The sequence below is a fragment of the Bufo bufo genome, chromosome 2 (genome assembly GCF_905171765.1).
Source record: "Bufo bufo chromosome 2, aBufBuf1.1, whole genome shotgun sequence".
Taxonomy (NCBI): domain Eukaryota; kingdom Metazoa; phylum Chordata; class Amphibia; order Anura; family Bufonidae; genus Bufo; species Bufo bufo.
This window is the reverse complement of record NC_053390.1, coordinates 839,846,731-839,870,213: the sequence shown is the minus strand read 5'-3', so window position 1 is coordinate 839,870,213 and position 23,483 is coordinate 839,846,731.

Genomic DNA, 23,483 nt, shown 5'->3' with positions numbered 1-23,483 from the left:
ACATAAGATGGAACCAGAACTGTTTCGCCTGATTTGAGTTTTCCCAGTTTGCACCAGTGGAATATACTGGTAATCAGATAGATTTGAGGTTGAGATTTACCTGTTCTACTCCATGGACTGGTGTATCAGGTGACGCTGATCTCTTCATTATGGCCACTTGTCCTTTTCATGCAAATGAAGAACTCTAACGAGACTCAAGAACAGCAGTCCAGGCCTAGGTTCTTTTGTCACCAAGTGGGTGCGCTGAAGAATGGGGGAACTGGGTTACTGCTGGATCATGTCTGAACTAGTTCAATCAGCCCACTGTCCACATCCTGCAAGGTCACCTCTGGCCCAGGGTTTGGAGGGTTTTTAGTAGATGTCACATTCTTGGTTAGTCCGACATTTGTCCTTCTGCTAATTCCATGGATTTATCTCCCATCCTGCCCCACATGACCACTCACGAGATTAATGGTGAAAATAAAAACATGAACTAGTGACCTTCACGACAATCACTTCATGTGGATGACGGTGGAACAGCCAAGGCGAGGAGATGATGGGAGGGTGGGAAGATGATGGTTTATGGTGAGAGGCTGGCCACTTCATGTACTGTAAATGGAAGAGGGTGACCACTTCTCAGTATTAGACATGGCTGCCACTCTCCTCAGGAATGTCCATGTTTTGGTGTGAACAGACGGTGACCAGACTCAGTAATTATCCTCACGTGAAGCCACCAGGAGATGACACAAATCCGTGGAGGACAGTCTTATCAGTCTGTTAATTGAATCACTGCATAGAGATGAGCACAATGGCTGATGAGATTTCCACATGATGGGAATGTTGGGGGATGACAGGTCACAACTAGACAGGACTCCTCCACCAAACAAGAACTTATCTACACTGCTTTATCACAACCACAGTTGTGAGGAGACACAGACGCCCTGAAATCACTGAGGTCCACCCTCCAATTCTGTAAGGCTGTGTGATCCTGGTCATACACAGCAGTGATGTCAGCAGCGTCACAGTGATGTCACCTTAGCTCTGCAGGGCGGCTTTCTATACTTGGCTTCTCCTCCTATTACTTGTTTACTCCTGAGAGATAAGTGGCTCCAGCTATTTCTCATCACGCCCAGACTTAAATGTCCCTCTTTTTGATCTGAGGTATAGATTTGCATTATTACATTCACAATATTGACCCACAGAGTGTTTCTCTGGCTCCTCTCTGTATATTTGACCCCATTTTGTATATTTTTCCATTATTTGATGCAGTTGGGATTTTAGAAATGTCTATATTCAGATTATTTTTGCGCCATTTTGTAAGAGAAGACTATGAAAGTGTATAGATCTTTAAATAGGAAAATGGATCTCTCACACAATGAACCATAAATGTTCCTCTTTAATTGCTTAAAAAGTTGGGAGATATGCACACGATATTACAGTGCCCCACCCCCAGCTGATGAAAAAATGGGGGGGGGGGGGGGGGGGGGTATGTATGAGGGACACAATGACCACATCTGACAGCTGGTAGGTTTGGGGCTATGTATGGGGGACCTAATGACCACTTCTGACATAAGGTTGGGTTTGGAGCTATGTACGGGGACAAAATTACCACTTTTGACAGCAGTATGGGGCTATGTATGGGTGGTGGACACAATAATCACTTCTAAAATAAGGGAATGTGGCTATGTATGGGGGACATATGACCACTTCTACATTAAAGGTGGGTATGGGGCTAAGTATGGTAGAGATAAAGGCTACATGTGACAGATTGGTTGGTATGGGGAACATAATGACCACTTCTGGCATAATGGTGGGGATGGGGACCTATATTGGTGAAATAATGAAGACTTTGGGCATAATGGTGGGTATGGGGACCTATATGGGGGACAAAAGGACTACTTCGGGCATAATGGTGGGCATGAGGACCTATATGGGGGACATAATGTCCACTCCTGACATAATGGTGGGTATGGGGCTCTATATGAGGAACACAATGACTGCTTTGGGCATAATGGTGTGTATGGAGACCTATATGGGGGACATAATGACCACTTCTGACATAATGGTGGGTATGGGGCTCTATGAGGAACATAATGACCACTTCGGGCATAATAGTGGGTATGGAGATCTATATGGGGGACATAATGACCACTTCGGGCATAATGGTGTGTATGGAGACCTATATTGAGACATAATGACCACTTCGGGCATAATAGTGGGTATGGAGACCTATATGGGGAACAACTTTTGGCATAATAGTGGCTATGGAGACCTATATGGGAGACAAAATGACCACTTTGGGCATAATAGTGGGTATGGAGACCTATATGGGGGACAAAATGACCACTTTGGGCATAATAGTGGGTATGGAGACCTATATGGGGGACAAAATGACCACTTCAGGCATAATAGTGGGTATGAGGACCTATATGGGGGACATAATGACCACAACAGCAAAAAGAAATGGTGACTATTCTCTACTGATTCTGCTGGATCTCTCTGCAGCGTTTGATACCGTAGTAGACCATAAACTCCTCTTCACCATGCTCCACTCAATTGGCCTTAAGGACACTGCTCTCTCTTGATTCTCTTCCCATCTCTCTGGCCGCTTCTTTAGTGTATCATTCGCTGGCTCTTCTTCTCCTCTTCCTCTTGATGTCGGCGTTCCTCAGTACTAGGTCCTCTACTCTTCTCCCTCTATACAGCCCCCATTGGACAGACTATCAGTAGATTTGGCTTTCGATACCATCTCTATGCTGACGACACCCAACTATACACTTCATCCCCTGACATCACCCCTGCTTTACTCCAAAACACCAGTAATTATCTGGCAGCTGTCTCGAACATCATGTCCTCTCTGTATCTAAAACTGAACCTCTCAAAAACTGAACTTCTAGTCTTTCCCCATTTACTAACTCACCTAAACTTGATATTTCAATTTCGGTCTGCAGCACTATCATAACTCCTGTGCAACATGCTCGCTGTCTTCGGGCCACATTTGACTCTGATCTTTCTTTTGTTTCCCATATTCAATCAGTTACACGCTCTTGTCGTCTGCACCTCAAGAATATCAACAGAATCCGCACTTTTCTTACGGTGGAAACTACAAAAACTCTTGTCTCCCTCTCACTAAACTCTCCCCCCTTCAGTCTGTTCTAAATGCTGCAGCCAGGATAATCTATCCATCCAACCGCTACACTGATGCTACTAGCCTGTGCCAGTCACTTGACTGGTTGCCCATCCACCACAGAATACAGTTCAAACTTCTCACCCACAAACCCTCATCTCCATCTACCACCCTACTCCTGCTCTCCACAGTGCTGCACCTCCATCTACCACCCTACTCCTGCTCTCCACAGTGCTGCACCTCCATACATCTCCATCTACCACCCTACTCCTGCTCTCCACAGTGCTGCACCTCCATACATCTCCATCTACCACCCTACTCCTGCTCTCCACAGTGCTGCACCTCCATACATCTCCTCCCTCATCTCCATCTACCACCCTACTCCTGCTCTCCACAGTGCTGCACCTCCATACATCTCCTCCCTCATCTCCATCTACCACCCTACTCCTGCTCTCCACAGTGCTGCACCTCCATACATCTCCTCCCTTATCTCCATCTACCACCCTACTCCTGCTCTCCATAGTGCTGCACCTCCATACATCTCCTCCTCATCTCCATCTACCACCCTACTCCTGCTCTCCACAGTGCTGCACCTCCATACATCTCCTCCCTCATCTCCATCTACCACCCTACTCCTGCTCTCCACAGTGCTGCACCCCCTACATCTCCTCCCTCATCTCCATCTACCACCCTACTCCTGCTCTCCACAGCGCTGCACCTCCATACATCTCCTCCCTCATCTCCGTCTACCACCCTACTCCTGCTCTCTCTACCACCCTACTCCTGCTACTGTTCTGTTAGCGACCTAAGATTAATAACCTCCATAATTTGACTTCCGGGGGCGGGGCATCCAGCATGGCCGCGTTTTAGTAGCGCTCTCCCTGTGACTCGGGGAATCTGCCTTTATCGGGGTACTCATCCCTCCCTGACAGCTTGGGGAGCGCCCCAACTTGAAGCCCCGGAGTCCGTGCCTGCAACAAGCAGCCCCCTTTGTGAAAGCGGGGGTGACTGGCCATGCTGTGCGGCTGAGCAGGGCCTGCTCGCCGGGACCCCAGACCCCTCACTCGCCGACCGCGGAACTTACTAGCGGAGTCAGGGCCCGCTCTGTGCCGCCAGAAAGATCGCACATAGACCCCGGGCGCCCAGGTATTTCTTGGAGGACCGTCCGTCCCGTGAAGAGACCCAACTGGAGAAGCGCGCCTCTTGTCAGTTGCCTGATGACTCCGCAGACAGGGTAAGGGTGCCTGCGGCTGTGGTCTCACCCTCCCCCCAGACTCACCAGAGTTGGGCCCGCATCGGACAAGTGTCGGCCTCAGGGTCCAACGCCCAGACACAAGAGGATTCATCATACTCCTGCTAAAGGGGGCCCTGCACAGATATATCCCAAAGCCTTGGCACTTATAAGCTGGGGAAGGGACATAGATTGGACCTGCTGCCATTTTCTGCAAAGTAAGTCTGTGCCCCCCCCCCCCCCCCCCCCCATTTCTAAACCTCAGCGGCCTGACTAGCCACAGTTGTCTTCCAACTTGGGGACAGAGGACAGCAGAGCCCGCAATATAACTACCCTGCCTGTGAGAGCTCTGCACGCCACCTTCCAGGGACATTATTTCTGTAATGTTCTTGCGGCCGTGCCAGCTCCTGACGGATGTAACACGACTGATATTGGAGTGAATTCCCTCTGTCTGAGCTTATCCTGTAAGCACATGCTGAAGTAGCTCTGTCCGGCTTGGTTCCACTTCCCAATGTAAGCAAAAACAGACTCTTTTCAGGCCCCCCTCAACTAATAGCCTTATTTCTCTCTGACAAGGGCTTAGGAATGGACAAGTTCCTTATGGGACCTCAACCACAAAGGCAGCAACGTAAACCGCAACAGAGCCACATGGCTTCCAAATCTCAGTCGTCCAAAACTCTTAACAAACCTGTGCTGAGGAACAAGCAGATACCCTCGTCGACGCGGATGGATGACTGGGCTCCGGAGTCGTCACTCTCCTCACAAGAGACGATTTCAGAGGATATCACACCCCCAAACCTCTCGCCTCCACACAGCCCGTCTCATCACTCGCCTGCTGACAGCACCCAGGCCGCGGCTGTGGCGCAGGAAGTCACTTGTTTACTATTGCCACTCTTTGACAAAAGGCTTGATACTTTACAAGACTCCATCAACTCAGCAATGGCACAGATCACCACTAATGCGCAAAAAATTGCGGATCTAGAGAGCAGGCTGGTAACTGAAGAAACACAAATGTAAACGGTGCTGGCCGCACTGAGGCAGTGCCAACCTGCGGAAGCGTTGCTTAGAGAAAAACTGGAGGATCTAGAAAACAGAGATAGGAGGAATAACCTTCGATTTGTGGGAATTCCAGAATCAGTGACAAGAGAGGCGCTGACGACGTATCTGGCGACTAAAATCCCACAAGCCCTACATCTTGATTTGCCAGTAGACCCTATAATCATAGGGCACATAGGATAGGTCCACCCAGGGACAGGGGGGGGGGACAGCCCCAGGCCCACTATTGCTAAATATGTCCACTGGGCCACCAAGGAGAAAATCCTGTAAGCATACCGCAATCAACGACAGCTGGTAGTGGACGGTCAGAAAAGACTTCTATTTCAGGACTTTTCCGCAATGGTGACACAGAAAAGAAAGGCCTTCGTGGGCATTTGCTGCTTTCTCCATGATCGCAAAATATCCGCTTCCAACTACTGTACCCGGCTAGTCGGCGGGTGCAACATGAGGGCCGTACTCACCTATTTGATGACCCAGGAGATGCTAGGAGATTCTTTGGCCAACAAGATGCGGGGTGACTGGACGTTAGAGTTGGGGGAGTGAACCCTCGCCCCGAAGTTGAAATATAACCTCTTTGTTCTAGATTCAAATTCGATTGCCCTGGGACGGGGCTGCCACTTGATGTTCACTGATGTTCCATTTTGTCTATTTGAAACTATGTTTTATGTTTCAGGCTGTTAACTACAAAGCTCGAGATCTGGGACTCCCTCTCCATGGTGCAGAACCACTCTTACTTGCCCGCTGGGACGAGTGGGAGTGGATCTTCAAGTGATTGACCTGTCTGATGGCTACCGTACTCAACCCTGGCCAGATGAGTACCACACCTGAGGGCATTGTGCCTACATACCACACCTCACCGCTTTTAAAACTGCTCACATGGAATGTGGAAGGGTTAAATACCCTGACTAAGAGAAGAAAAGCAATAACACACCTCAAGAGATTTAAGCCAGACATTATGTTTCTTCAAGAAACACATTGGAAGGCGTCCTCCCAGTCCTCACTCAGGGCCGCGCACACCACTAAATCCAGGGGAGTGCACCATTGTTTAGGTGCAGTCTGGCATATGAGATACAAGACTCTTTGGTAGACCCAGGGGGACGTTATATCCTACTGGATGTTTTGATAGAGCAAGTACCATACACCCTATTAAATATATACGCCCCTAACTCTACAAACCCGGCATTTTTTGTTAAAATATCGGAGATTCTCTCCGGTCGATCGTCGTGCAAATTAATAGTGGCAGGAGACTTTAATACCACTCTGGATCCACAACTGGACAGATCTTATCATAGATCGCAGCCCTCGCCGGCTTCCCGTGAGCTACTGCAGCTAGTGGACAGGTTCCACTTATGTGATATTTGGCGAACGCTCCATGATGACACCCGGAAGTACAGTTGTTATTCCAAAACTCAAGTATTATGTGATGAAGTGGAGAACCGCACTCAATTCAATGGATTCTGGTGCCAATCAAGGGCTGAAACTTAATACTGACCTCCATTGCCTTGGTGGACAATCTGAGGGATACCACCATTCACCCCATATCAATATCGGATCATGCACCTATTACATCCACAAATAAGATCCCGCCTATGGAGGCTCACAATCACATAGCTACAGGCTAATTTCCTTTCTTGTCCCAGATATAATGGAGTCAGCACATCTATTAACTATTATGTTTCAAAGTGTTTTATTTATTTATAATGATAAAGATCATATACATGGTACAAAAGTATTATGCTTCATACAAATCAGTTCGTACATGTAGGGTGAGTATCATTATTTCCATAAGAAATACAATAGAACATAAATAACGAATAAAGCAAAAAATAAAATAAAATAAAATTAACATGCGGAGATCTTGTCAAAAAGTAAAGGTTAGCATGTTTAGTACCTACAATTACTTAATAAGCACACAAGTACCCTTAAATAAGAATTTCCAAAGAGCGTAATCTAAAAATCGTAATTTCTAATAGGTCTTTCCACACTGCACATTCACTGAATATGAGGAGGACACCCAAGGCTCCCACAGCTTCTCAAAGGCTTCATAGGTATCCTGGCGGATAGCAGTAAGTCTCTCATAAAGATATATTTTGTTAATTCTATCCACTACTGCTTGAAAACTAAGTTCCGCCGTTCTCCATTTATAAGCTATATGAATCCTGGCAGCTAATAACATGTGTTGGGACAATTTAAACTTGGAATATGATAGTTTTGTAGATTTGTCACCAAGAAGGCATAAGATAGGTGATAGTGGGAAGGCACAATCCAGCACAGAGGAGATCAAGTCACGAATCCCACTCCAAAATCTTTGTACTATTGAACAGGACCACCAAATGTGGTAGACCGTGCCATCCACCCCGCACCCCCTGAAACATAAAGGAGAAACCTCCGGATAAATGCGGTGCAATCTATATGGGACTAAATATGTCCTATGAAGAACCTTGATTGAAGTCTCAGCTAGAGTAATTTGCCAAGAGGTCTTAGTCAAGGTCTGTGAACATTGATGCCATTTAGCTATAGAGAGATCTTCCTGGATGTCCTTCTCCCACTCTAACATATAGGGCAATTTAGTTCCCTCCGGCATAGTATTTAACAAACCATAGATCCTGGAAAGTAACCCCTGTTTATACAATGAATAAGCGATAAATCTCTCAAAGGGTGTAAAATCCAATGTCATATTACTTATCTTCAGGGAGTGGAGACATGAGAAGATTCGCAAAGCATTAAAAGACTCACTATCTGGGAGATCGTATTTATCCTTAAAGTCAGCTAGGGACATAAGTTTCCCTCTAGTCAGAAACCTATAAAGGGTGGTAAAGTTATTGGAAGTCCACCACCTAAATGACCCCATCTGTAGACCAGGGGGGAACACTGGGTTGCCAAATAAGTGAAAGAGTGGGGAATATTTGGATTGGAAACCCGCTTTAAATCTAACAGACCGCCACAGAATCAGAGAGTGATGTGACAATGGTGAAGTTGCTCGAATGGTTGATGGTAAGGAAGTGGTGTTCCAGAGCAAGGATCTCCAGGTCCAGGGCGCACAAAGAGTTTGTTCCAGGGATACCCACAAGGGGGAGGCCTCTGGTTTTAAGTGGGTAAAGAATAATTGAGCCAAACCTGCTGCCTTATAGTACTTGGTGAAATCTGGTACAGATAGACCTCCCTGAGATTTGTGTTTACACATTGTGGACCTGGAGATTCTGGCCCGTTTGCCGGCCCATATAAATTTCATAGTATCTGCCTGTAAGATTCGAAGATCTTTGATAGGGACTTGAACCGGGAGGGTCCGAAATAAATAAAGGATGCGGGGTAAAACCACCATCCTGACTATATGTATTCTCCCAATCCATGAGACTGGTAGTGAGCTCCAAATTTTGTAATCTTCCCTAATCCTGCGGTAAAGTGGAAGGTAATTGAGTTTGTATGTCATGGACAATTTCGCAGGTATTGAGGTACCCAAGTACTGGATATGGGTGGCTAACTGAGAAAAAGGAAAGTTTTGTGAAAGTGAGGATTGAAGGGATGGTGGGGAGTTACATAATAAGAGTTCAGACTTCTTGTGGTTATCTATTAACTATTATACGTGAGCTCTAAACACTGTGGTGGGTTAAAACTGGCTGATGCTCATTATTAGCGCCAGATCACTATGTTATTGAATGGCTTGGTTTTTAGACGGTGGCTGGGAGTGCACTTCCCCACACCACCACTCTGATAGAAGTGTGCACTGGCACACACTGATGGCTTATAGCATAGCACCTATCTGTGCATTAATCAACACTTGAAGGCACACAAACATAAGAGGTCAGCAAACTAAAACCTAAGACTGCCCCCGACATGTTTCACCAGCTAATCTGGCGTCATCAGGGGTTTGGGCAGCATTAATGCCTGACTTCATTTTAAGCGAATCATTAGGAGGTTACCCACATATCTTGCAGAGTCGGAGGACTTTGGGATATATCTTAAGGTCCACTGGACTAACTATCTGGACGACAATGATGTTCACCTGGAGGATACCCCGCTTTTGTGGGCAACCTCCAAGGCGGTCATGCGGGGCGGACTAGTGAACATTTTTAAATATTACCTTCTAACCTCCTAACCGCCCAAAAATCTCACTCAGAGACCCCCACGCCCCACACAAAACAAGCATTCTTGGATGCTAAATTGTTATTGGACACGTTTGTCCAGGGACAAGCTCATTGGTTTACCCGGTGCATACAGAACAAATACTTTCGGTGGGGCAACAGAGCAGGTACTTTTCTTGCCTCTCTCACTAAACCCTATAAAAATCTGAAGCCAATACCGCACATTAAATGTCCAGACACTGACCGCTTCTCCACGACTGATGAAATAACAGAGGTTTTCTCTAACTATTACAAAGATCTTTATCGGGCCTCCCCCCATAGATCAGGGAAGGATTCAGTCTTGTTTGGACTCCCTGTCCATGCCCTCCCTTTCCGAGGAACAGAGAGCGTACCTCGACGCTGATATTACTGAGATGGAGGTAAAACAGGCTATTTTTAGGTCATATAACCGCCAAACCCCAGGACCGGACGGGTCTTACGGCAGAATATTATAAATTATTGGCCCCAGAGATCATCCCCACTCTGGCAACCTTGTACACACAAATATATAGGGACGGCGTGGCAGTGGACGGGTGATTGTTCTCCCTAAGCCAAACAAATACCCTGTTTTACCGCAGTCTTATAGGCCCATAACCATATGAACCAGGATTCTAAATTCCTTGCTAACAGACTGCAAACCTTTCTCCCGGCCTTAATTCACCTCACTCAAATGGGCTTCACACAGGGAAGACATGTGGTCACCAATGTCCGGCGGGCGATAGCTTCCACAGTCGCAGCCCAAGATGCCTAGATGCCGAGAAGGCCTTCGACGCAGTGTCCTGGCCTTTCCTACACACCCTCCTAGCCACTCGCGGTTTTGGGGACGGATTCAAGCAATTCATCATTAATATATACACGGATGTGACAACTAAAATTACCATAAATGGGAAGAACTCTGGGGTAATTGACCTCTTTAGGGGGACGAGACAGGGATGTCCTTTATCCCCAATCTTGTTCAATCTGTCCCTGCACCCGCTCTTGTATCACCTTCAATACACACAAGGTTTCTGTGGGGTGAAGGTGGGCAATGTAGAAATCAGAACAGCTGCGTTTGCGGACAACGTGCTGCTGATGGTTTCTGGCCCCAAAAATTCTCTAGATAAACTGCTAACTGAACTCCAGGATGTGGGCTCCTTATCAAGATACACCATTAACTTGGACAAAACAGAGGCGTTACTTAGCGGGACCTGGAGACCGACTCGGACAAGGGCATTCCCTTTTTTGTGGAAAGATAGGTCCATAACTTATCTGGGGGTCTCAATCCCTAAACGACCATCCCAATTATATAATGGCAATGTAGGCCCTTACTTATCGCCTCTAGAATCTACCCTCCAGAGTTGGAAACATTTCACACTATTCTACGTAGGAAGGGTGAACCTTCTTAAAATGACTGAGTTTCCCAAATTATTATATATACTTCAAATGTTACCCATATACCTTAAACCTAAGGACGAAAAGAGAATTAACTATTTATATCGGACGTTTATCTGGAATGGGAAATGCCCCAGAATAGCTTGGCATATACTACAAAAACAAAAATTAAATGGGGACTTTCCCGATGTTAAGCTGTATAACATTGCGGCCCTGATGAGGGTGGTGAGGGACTGGCTACACTCCTCATCTCGATATACCTCAATCTCCCTGGACCAGGCCTTCATACCATATATAGCATTACCAAACCTACTTCATGTCCCATACGGGAGTCTCCCCCAACTAGTGAGAGCGAACCCTCTCCTCATGACCGCATGGTGTAGGTCACGGAGGTTGTGCAAAATGCACCCATCATACTCGACACAACGGACCCTGGTGAGGAACCCCTCCTTTCAAAATGGCCGTTCACACCCATTTTTTACACGCTGGCAATCTCTGGGTATAACCAATATACAGTACAGACCAAAAGTTTGGACACACCTTCTCATTCAAAGAGTTTTCTTTATTTTCATGACTATGAAGGCATCAAAACTATGAATTAACACATGTGGAATTATATACATAACAAACAAGTGTGAAACAACTGATGTATATGTAAATATGTCATATTCTAGGTTCTTCAAAGTAGCCACCTTTTGCTTTGATTACTGCTTTGCACACTCTTGAAATATAGAAGAAAAAAAGACTGAAAGAACCACAATATTCGGCGCCAGTCAAAAGGAAAAGAAGACAATAGCTATATTTGTGAGATAAATATATTCAACCCTTGCGGATCAGTATAAAATAGAAGTTGCACTTGAAGTCTAGAGGTATCAGGACCAGTTTTTTGTTTACTGGATCGTGGTAATAACAGTAAATAGGGTATATAGTGGAATAACACCCTAAACACTCAGATCCTGAGTGAATATCTTGCACTGAAAACAGGAAGTGCAGGTATAAACTGGTGCTACCAGGTTTTGGACCGGTAGGGTCCTATACATATAGGTGGATAGAGCAGTATATAATTAATAAAATTGCATATACTCATTAAAATCAATAAAAATGATAGTATACTCCACTCACTTCACGGGGAGGAAATTTTGAGGGATAAAGCTCAAGACACCCAAAAAAGTTTCCTCCCAATCCTGGATCGCTTCAATGGTCTTAGGAAGAGGCAGCAGTTCCAAACTCGGTACGTCTTGCAAATTCCTTTTATTTATAAAACAGCAGGAACAAAGAGCTCTACGCGTTTCGGGGCACAGAGTGAGTCCCCTTCATCAGGAGCAGCATTCTTGGCATTCTCTTGATGAGCTTCAAGAGGTAGTCCCCTGAAATGGTCTTCACTTCACAGGTGTGCCCTGTCAGGTTTAATAAGGGGGATTTCTTGCCTTATAAATGGGGTTGGGACCATTAGTGGCGTTGAGAAGAAGTCAGGTGGATACACAGCTGATAGTCCTACTGAATAGACCAGGGATGGTGAACCTTTTACAGACCGAGTGCCCAAACTGCAACCAAAAACCCACTTATTTGTCGCAAAGTGCCAACACTGCAATTTATCCTGAATACTACAGTCCAATACAGTATATCTTCCATGTACTTTATCATTTAGCTATAATAGCCTGCCTGCATTCAATGCACTGCCTGTGCCATATATACTGCGCCCTGCACTGATGAATGGCAGGAAAAGTCTAAGGCATATTGGTACACCATAGACTTTTTCCAGGGTGCGGGTGCCCACAGAGAGGGCTCTGAGTGCCACCTCTGGCACCCGTGCCATAGGTTCGCCACCACTGGAATAGACTGTTAGAATTTGTATTATGGCAAGAAAAAAGCAGCTAAGTAAAGAAAAACCGAGTGGCCATCATTACTTTAAGAAATGAAGGTCAGTCAGTCAGCCAGAAAATTGGGAAAACTTTGAAAGTAAGGGCTATTTGACCATGAAGGAGAGTGATGGGGTGCTGTGCCAGATGACCTGACCTCCACAGTCACTGGACCTGAACCCAATCGAGATAGTTTGGGGTGAGCTGGACCGCAGAGTGAAGGCAAAAGGGCCAACAAGTGCTAAGCATCTCTGGGAACTCCTTCAAGACTGTTGGAAGACCATTTCAGGGGACTACCTCTTGAAGCTCATCAAGAGAATGCCAAGAGTGTGCAAAGCAGTAATCAAAGCAAAAGGTGGCTACTGTGAAGAACCTAGAATATGACATATTTTCAGTTGTTTCACACTTGTTTGTTATGTATATAATTCCACATCTGTTAATTCATAGTTTTGATGCCTTCATAGTCATGAAAATAAAGAAAACTCTTTGAATGAGAAGGTGCGTCCAAACTTTTGGTCTGTACTGTAGGTAAACTCATCAATGTGCAAACGCGGTCGGTCAAAAAGCTCCAAGACTTGCAGAAGGAATACCTGGACATAACCTTCCTATTTTTTCCATATCTGCAGCCAAAAAGCTACATGACAGAGTGACTGCCACTTTGCCGGATGCGGAGTGGAGTCCGTACTTCCTACACATCCCTATCGATTATACCGTATCAAACGCCCCTATGACTAAGTGGACAGCAGAGGTGCCACAAGCCACCCCATCTGTGATACTCAGGGCATTGGAGTTCGCCTACAAACACTTACCGGTGGCCAGATATGTAGAGATGGTCTTACAAATTTGTCATAGGTCATATCCGACTCCAAGGAGGGGGTTTTGGATGGGTATTTACGATTCTACTAGCTGTTTCAAATGCGGGGCCCCGGACGTGGGACTTTATCATTGTTTATGGGATTGTCAAAGGATAAGAGAGTTCTGGAGCAAAATCATTGCTTTCACTAACTCACACCTAACCAATTTTACCCCATGTGACCCGCTCTGGGCCTAGTTCGGTTACCTGGACAAAGACACATACAACTGTACTCTGGAGTGTAGGAAACTGCAGCGGGCACCAAGGCAATCTTACAAGTTTGGTCACAACCTTCGGCCCCCCCCCCCCCTTTTAAATTATTCCTGGGAAAATTATCCTACATTATGCGTATGGACTGGGTGGAGGCTTCACATCAAAGATAAAAAGGTGGAGCACTTCTTTCGGGTGTGGGAAAGTTTTATTAACATACTGCCGTTACAAACCGGCAAGGCCAAACACGAATGCTTTTCGGGGACAACTTGGTTCCTGGAACAGGCGGTGAAGCACCAGTTCTATTGTCTTGAGCCGGAGCGGGGGGGGGGGGGGTAACGCCCAGATATTGCCGAGCACTTTTGGATTTTTGTTTCGTTTGTTTTACATTGATTTTCTGTTGTTCTTTCTTAAATTGTGATGCAAGCTTCCACAGAGGCAATATAATAGGACAACCATGAAAATTATTCTTGGTGGATCACACGAGTCCTCGGTGTAACAGCTCTTCACAGGATTGCTATTAGTCTACTCTGTGGAGTTAGCTCAGTTGGTTTTGCAGGTAAAACCGTGATTCATTAAACAGATGTCAGGCATTGGACAATTCTAAGCACTACAGTGCCTTCTATTAGTCACTATCTGTACAACAGAACATCCGAAACTCTTTATGGTCCACCATCGCTGCATATCAAGGGACTTACTTAGCTGGCATAGGTCGAGTAATGGAGTAATATCCTATGTGAACTATTTTCTGCCTTCTTTTTTGTCTGTATGTTAAATTTTCTTTGATTGAAAACTTAATAAAAACAGTTTTAAGAAAAAAATAACCTCCATAATTTGTACCTCTCACTCCCGTCTTCAAGGCTTTTCTCGAGCTGCACCTACTCTCTGGAATACTCTGCCCCGGAATACTAGGTCAATGCACAACTTCTCCACCTTCAAATGTGCCTTATAAACACATCATTTCAGACAGGCTTATCAAGCTTCCTAAACTGACTATTCCCCGACTAAACCTCTCCCCCACCAACTCCTCCGGCCTGAACTCGATCCTCTAGTAGTCCCAAACCCGAAGCAGATCGGCCGGCACCGCTCCTCTCAGTTCAATAATGGCTCAAATCCTACTTATCACAATCAACTACCTGATGTGTCACCCCCAATTCCTCATAGATTGTAAGCTCTTGCGAGCAGGGCCCTGACTCCTAGTGTTTCAGTTGCATATTAGCCAGTTAGTTTTGTTTCGTACATGAACCCTAAGAACTTGTAAAGCGCTGCGGAATATGGTGGCGCTAGATAAATACATTTCATTATTATTATTCTGACATAATGGTGGGTATGGGGGCAAATTGACTACATCTGGCATAATGGTGGGTATGAGGACCTATATGGGGGACATAATGGTGGGTATGAGGACCTATATGGGGGACATAATGGTGGGTATGAGGACCTATATGGGGGACATAATGGTGGGTATGAGGACCTATATGGGGGACATAATGGTGGGTATGAGGACCTATATGGGGGACATAATGGTGGGTATGAGGACCTATATGGGGGACATAATGGTGGGTATGGGGACCTATATGGAGAATAAACTGACCACTTATGGCATAATGGTGGGTATGAGGACCTATATGGGGGACATAATGACCACTTCAGCCATAATGGTGGGTATGAGGACCTATATGGGGGACATAATGGAGGAAAAACTGACCACTTATGGCATAATGGTGGGTATCTGGCTCTGTATGATGATGATGATGAGTGATCATCTTGTACTACAATGACCGTTGTTCACCTAGGAGTCTTCATGTTGTCTCCTTGACTAGGCCTTGTGATGTGAGTGATGCCCTTGGCACTAGGTGGTGGTATATGTCAGAGGGATTGGGTCTGATATGGTAGACCTGGCTGGAGAGCCTACATGTGTACATCATGGAGCGAGGTCTGATGTGTCCACACATCCCAGGGCATTGTGCCACTGCCTGGTGGAGCCTGTCCGGACCTGTATTGTGTTTGTGGACACCTTTGTGTTTACAGTGAAGTTCTGTACATTGAACACAATGGTAATAAACGCTCCATGGGGGGTGGGGGAGAAGGGACAAAGAGGCCTGGATGACCCTTCACGAGCCCCGGCCTCCATAATAAAGGAAGATATTTGCATTCCGCACACAGAGGCCATTGCTGTGGAAAGGACGTGATGTTTTTACAATCCCAGAGGAGCTCCTTCTGTTATAAGGGTAAACTGTGCTACAATGGGTCAGTGTAATGAGGGCAATGAATACCGTTATCTGTATAACGAGGGGACCCGAACAATGCCCGGGAGCCATGACACTGCAGTCATAACCCTGGGGGCCGCTCCTCTATTGTGACTCATAGGTCATACAGATTGCTGGGCCTGTGCACTCTACACATGGACAGCCATGTGATGATGGCGTGGTGTACCATGCCGGGACTGCTACTCCACAGACAGTGGCTCATTATCACGCCATGCATCTCATGCCCGGTCTAAAAATTGTGCTCCAAACAAGTCCTGTCCATGCCTCTCGGTCACCCCAACAGTATGATCCGCAAGTAATGCTCTGTGGTGCCGACATGTACCAACCGATCCCTGCAGGTGCTGTGAGATCATGTCCGTGTGGAGTGGACACGTTGACTTAGGGGCTGTCAGACTGGATTAAAAACTTGGAGACATTTCACTACTTAGAACTAATAGAGAAGTCCAGTTAGATAGTCAGACCCAATGCAGGTACCAGGTCTTACCTACTCATCATGACTGGGCCATGAACCAGGTCTCCTGTTATCTGCCAAGATCTTCTGGGTTCTACTGTACTCAAGTCTAAGCTGGTGCCAGGTCTCCTGGGATCTACTGTACTCATGCCCAGGCTGTGAACCTGGTCTCCTGGAATCGGCCAAGATCTTCTAGGATCTACTGTACTCAAGTCTGAGCTGGTGCAAGGTCTCCTGGGATCTACTGTACTCATGTCCAGGCTGTGAACCAGGTCTCCTGGGATCTGCCAAGATCTTCTAGGATCTACTGTACTCAAGTCTGAGCTGGTACCAGGTCTCCTAGGATCTACTGCACTCATCACGGCCCCCCCCCCCATCACACAGTCGCTCACACTGTCAGGTGGTCACGTTCCCCCCCATCACACAGTCGCTCACACTGTCAGGCGGTCACATCCCCCCCATCACACAGTCACTCACACCGTCAGGCGGTCACGTTCCCCATCACACAGTCGCTCACACTGTCAGGCGGTCACATTCCTCCCCATCACACAGTCGCTCACACTGTCAGGCAGTCACGTTCCCCACATCCCACAGTCGCTCACACTGTCAGGCGGTCATGTTTCCCCCATCACAGTAGCTCACACTGTCAGGCGGTCACGTTTCCCCCGATCACACAGTCGCTCACACTGTCAGGCGGTCACGTTCCCCCCATCACACAGTCACTCACATTCCCCCCATCACACAGTCGCTCACACTGTCAGGCGGTCACGTTCCCCCCGATCACACTGTCAGGCGGTCACGTTCTCCCCCATCACACAGTCGCTCACACTGTCAGGCGGTCACGTTCCCCCCGATCACACTGTCAGGTGGTCACGTTCTCCCCCATCACACAGTCGCTCACACTGTCAGGCGGTCACGTTCCCCCCGATCACACTGTCAAGCGGTCATATTCCCCCCCCATCACACAGTCGCTCACACTGTCAGGTGGTAACGTTCCCCCCATCACACAGTCGCTCACACTGTCAGGCGGCCACGTCCCCCCCCCCCCCAATAACACAGTCGCTCACAATGTCAGGCGGTCACGTTCCCCCCATCACACAGTCGCTCACACTGTCAGGCGGTCACATCCCCCCCATCACACAGTCACTCACACCGTCAGGCGGTCACGTTCCCCCCCATCACACAGTCGCTCACACTGTCAGGCGGTCACATTCCTCCCCATCACACAGTCGCTCACACTGTCAGGCAGTCACGTTCCCCACATCCCACAGTCGCTCACACTGTCAGGCGGTCATGTTTCCCCCATCACAGTAGCTCACACTGTCAGGCGGTCACGTTTCCCCCGATCACACAGTCGCTCACACTGTCAGGCGGTCACGTTCCCCCCATCACACAGTCACTCACATTCCCCCATCACAGTCGCTCACACTGTCAGGCGGTCACGTTCCCCCCGATCACACTGTCAGGCGGTCACGTTCTCCCCCATCACACAGTCGCTCACACTGTCAGGCGGTCACGTTCCCCCCCATCACACTGTCAGGCGGTCACGTTCTCCCCCATCACACAGTCGCTCACACTGTCAGGCAGTCACGTTCCCCCCGATCACACTGTCAGGCGGTCACGTTCTCCCCCATCACACAGTCGCTCACACTGTCAGGCGGTCACGTTCCCCCCGATCACACTGTCAAGCGGTCATATTTCCCCCCCATCACACAGTCGCTCACACTGTCAGGTGGTAACGTTCCCCTCATCACACAGTCGCTCACACTGTCAGGCGGCCACGTCCCGTCCCCCCCCCAATAACACAGTCGCTCACAATGTCAGGCGGTCACGTTCCCCCCCATCACACAGTCGCTCACACTGTCAGGCGGTCACATCCCCCCCATCACACAGTCACTCACACCGTCAGGCGGTCACGTTCCCCCCCATCACACAGTCGCTCACACTGTCAGGCGGTCACATTCCTCCCCATCACACAGTCGCTCACACTGTCAGGCAGTCACGTTCCCCACATCCCACAGTCGCTCACACTGTCAGGCGGTCATGTTTCCCCCATCACAGTAGCTCACACTGTCAGGCGGTCACTTTTCCCCCGATCACACAGTCGCTCACACTGTCAGGCGGTCACGTTCCCCCCATCACACAGTCACTCACATTCCCCCCATCACACAGTCGCTCACACTGTCAGGCGGTCACGTTCCCCCCGATCACACTGTCAGGCGGTCACGTTCTCCCCCATCACACAGTCGCTCACACTGTCAGGCGGTCACGTTCCCCCCGATCACACTGTCAAGCGGTCATATTTCCCCCCCCATCACACAGTCGCTCACACTGTCAGGTGGTAACGTTCCCCCCATCACACAGTCGCTCACACTGTCAGGCGGCCACGCCCCCCCCCCCCCCCAATAACACAGTCGCTCACAATGTCAGGCGGTCACGTTCCCCCCATCACACAGTCGCTCCCACTGTCAGGCTGTCACGTTCCTCCCATTACACAGTCGCTCACACTGTCAGGCGGCCACGTCCCCCCCCCCCCCCCCCAATAACACAGTCGCTCACAATGTCAGGCGGTCACGTTCCCCCCATCACACAGTCGCTCCCACTGTCAGGCTGTCACGTTCCTCCCATCACACAGTCGCTCACACTGTCAGGTGGTCACGTTCCTCCCCATCACACAGTCGCTCACACTGTCAGGCGGCCACGTCCCCGTCCCCCCATAACACAGTCGCTCACACTGTCAGGCGGTCACGTTCACCCCATCACACAGTCCCTCACATTGTCAGGAGGTAACGTTCCCCCATCACACAGTCACTCACACTGTCAGGCTGTCACGTTCCTCCCATCACACAGTCGCTCACACTGTCAGGCGGCCACGTTCCTCCCATCACACAGTCGCTCACACTGTCAGGCGGCCACGTTCCTCCCCATCGCACAGTCGCTCACACTTTCAGGTTTTCATTGCCATTTGTCAACCAGTTTTACATCAGTTAAAAACGGCCATTGCCATGGATCATACGTGTTATTAACTGGGTCCCAACTCCTGCAATATACATAGTGGCCCCAGCAGTAATGTCTCCCATAGTGGCCCTCAAAGTAATAATGCCCCCATAGTGGCCCCAGCAGTAATAATGCCCCCATTGTGGCCCCAGCAGTAATGTCTCCCATAGTGACTCCCAAGCAGTAATAATGCCCCCATAGTGGCCCCAGCAGTAATGTCTCCCATAATGGCCCCCATAGCGGCCCCAGCAGTAACATCTTCCATAGTGGCCCCCAAAGTAATAATGCCCCCTTAGTGGCCTCTATTGTCCCCCATAATGATCCTCAACAGTAATAATGTCCCCCATACTGGCTTCTAATGTCACCCATAGTGGCCCCCCAGCAGTAATAATGTCCCCCATACTGGCATCTAATGTCCCCCATAGTGGCCCCCCAGCAGTAATAATGTCCCCCATACTGATCTCTAATGTCCCCCATAGTGGCCCCCCAGCAGTAATAATGTCCCCCATACTGATCTCTAATGTCCCCAATACTGGCCCCCAGCTGTAATAATGTCCCCCATACTGGCATCTAATGTCCACAATTGTGGCCTCTAATGTCATAGTGATCCTCAGCAGTAATAATGTCCCCCATACTGGCCTCTAATTCCCCCATAGTCATCCTCAACTGTAATATTGTCCCCTTAATGGCCTCAAATGTCCCCAATAGTGGCCACCCCAGCAGTAATAATGTCCCCCATACTGGCCTCTAATGTCCCCATACTGGCCTCTAATGTCTCCCTTACTGACCTCTAATGTCCTCATACTGGCCTCTAATGTCTCCCTTACTGACCTCTAATGTCCGCCATACTGGCCTCTAATGTCCCCATAGTGATCCTGAGCAGTAATAATGTCCCCATACTGGCCACTAATGTCTCCCTTACTGACCTCTAATGTCCGCCATACTGGCCTCTAATGTCCCCATAGTGATCCTGAGCAGTAATAATGTCCTCCATACTGACCTCTAATGTCTCCATATTAGCCCCCCAGCTGTAATAATGTCCCCTATACTAGCCTCTAATGTCCCCCATAGTGGCCTCTAATGTCTCCCATAATGGTCTCTAATGTCTCCATAGTAGCCCCCCAGCAGTAATAATGTCCCCCATACTATCCTCTAATGTCCCCCATACTATCCTCTAATGTCCCCCATAGTGATACTCAGCAGTAATAATGTCCCCTATACTGGCCTCTAATGTCCCCCATAGTCATCCTCAGCTGTAATATTGTCCCCCATACTGGCCTCTAATGTCCCCAATAGTGGCCCCCCAGCAGTAATAATGTCCCCCATACTGACCTCTAATGTCCCCTATACTGGCCTCTAATGTCCCCCTTACTGGCCTCTAATGTCTGCCATATTGGCCTCTAATGTCCCCCATAGTGATCCTCAGCAGTAATAATGTTCCCCATACTAGCCTCTAATGTCCCCCATACTGGCCTCTAATGTCCCCCATAGTGATCCTCAGCAGTAATAATGTCCCCTATACTGGCCTCTAATGTCCCCCTTACTGGCCTCTAATGTCTGCCATATTGGCCTCTAATGTCCCCCATAGTGATCATCAGCAGTAATAATGTCCATACTGACCTCTAATGTCTCCATATTAGCCCCCCAGCTGTAATAATGTCCCCTATACTAGCCTCTAATGTCTCCATAGTAGCCCCCCAGAAGTAATAGTGTCCCCCATAGTGGCCTCTAATGTACCCATAGTAATTCTCAGCATTAATAATGTCCCCCATACTGGCCTCTAATGTCCCCCATACTGGCCTCTAATGTCCCCCATAGTGCCCCCCAGCAGTAATAATCTTTTTTTTTTAAAGCCCTAAAAAAACGACCTCCTCCAGTTGCATGCACAGAGGCAGTTGCTCCTCTCTTCATACTGAAGGACTTGTGCTCAAGCGTGATGATGTCACCATGCACTCCCAGGATGATGGCGTGATGTCACCATGCACCCCCCAGCATGATGGCGTGATGATGTCACCATGCACCCCCAGCATGATGGCGTGATGATGTCACCATGCACTCCCAGCATGATGGCGTGATGATGTCACCATGCACCCCCAGCATGATGGCGTGATGATGTCACCATGCACTCCCAGCATGATGGCGTGATGATGTCACCATGCACCCCCAGCATGATGGCGTGATGATGTCACCATGCACTCCCAGCATGATGATGTCACCAGCATGATGATGTCACCATGCACCCCCAGCATGATGATGTCACCATGCACCCCCAGCATGATGGTGTCACCATGCACCCACAGCATGATGGTGTAATGATGTCACGATGCACCCCCAGCATGATGGTGTGATGATGTCACCATGCACCTCCAGCATGATGATGTCACCATGCACCCCCAGCATGATGGCGTGATGTCACCATGCACCCCCAGCGTGATGATGTCAAGATGCACCCCCAACATGATGATGTCACCATGCACCCCCAGCGTGATGATGTTAAGATGCACCCCCAACATGATGATGTCATCACGCTTGAGCGCAGGTCCTTCAGCATCAAGAGAGGAGCGACTGCCTCTGCGTGTGCAAGTGGATGAGGATGGTAATGTATTGTTAACCCCTAAAAGGCTGTTTTGCACTGGCGTACCCATTTGTAACCATTGTTCGGGTGCATGCACTCCTGGCTAATGTTCATTAAAAATGGTTTTATGGATTTCGATGGGGTTCGTCTGCCATGAAAACGCTCAAAATAGAACAGGTTTTATTTTCTGGCGGCCGCTATTCCCTGGCTGTTACGGCCACGTGAAAACCCCACCCCAAACAGTGGTGTGAATGTAGCCTTAGGACCCTTTTACATGGGCCGGTCACTGCCCAATCATAACCTGCCATCCCTGTATTTACATGAAGCAATCATCCTCTCTATATGGGGATGAATGATCACTACTGAGATCATTCATCCCAGTACAGATCATTTTGGGGGCAGCTCACCCATGTTTACACAGGGCGATGTGATGTCCACAAATAATGATTTTAGGTCCTCCGTGAAAAGCCGCTCATTCATCGGGTGGTCAGCGGCACCTAGGACAACCTCGATAATTCTCCCGCTCCTCAGCTCAGGCCCTTCTGTGTCCAGACACTGCTCAGAAAAATCCTATTCCTCCTCAATCACATTGTCTGAAGGTAAGCATGGTGGAGGTGGGGGGTACATCTGACTACATTGAGACACAAATGAGGCTCATTCAGAGGAGTGTGAGGTGTGGAATATGGTAATGGGACCCCCGCTGGGATCATCTCGCCACCTCCATGATGAGATTACAATTATCTCATGAATACACAATTAGAGCGCAGTGCACACAACAATGCCACCATCAACTCCTCACCTGAAGGCTGAATTACACAGCTCAATGTTCCTGCTGACCAGCGGAGGAGACCACTGCTTTGCCACCGCATGTCCCCACGCTGTATAGTGGTTTCACGCAAACAATCATTTTTTAATATGTCAAAGGATTTGTATTGCACAAGGATCGAGCACGATTCATCGGACAATCGGCAGCAGACGATGAGGGTCACTACAGATGACTGTATATAAGACTATGACATTAAAGATGAGGAGAGTTATCTGAGATCACCGTATATACATTCTGATACTAGAAATGATGCCATTGACATCACCATCAGACTGGGCAAGGTGATGACACCTTATCTCTAGAGGTAAGATATCAGACTGGGCATGGTGATGGCACCTCTCATGTCCGGAGGTAAGATATCAGACTGGGCATGGTGATGGCACCTCATCTCTAGAGGTAAGATATCAGACTGGGCATAGTGATGGCACCTCATGTCCAGAGGTAAGATATCAGACTGGGCATAGTTATAGCACCTCTCATCTCTAGAGGTAAGATATCAGACTAGGCAAGGTGATGGCACCTCATCTCTAGAGGTAAGATATCAGACTAGGCAAGGT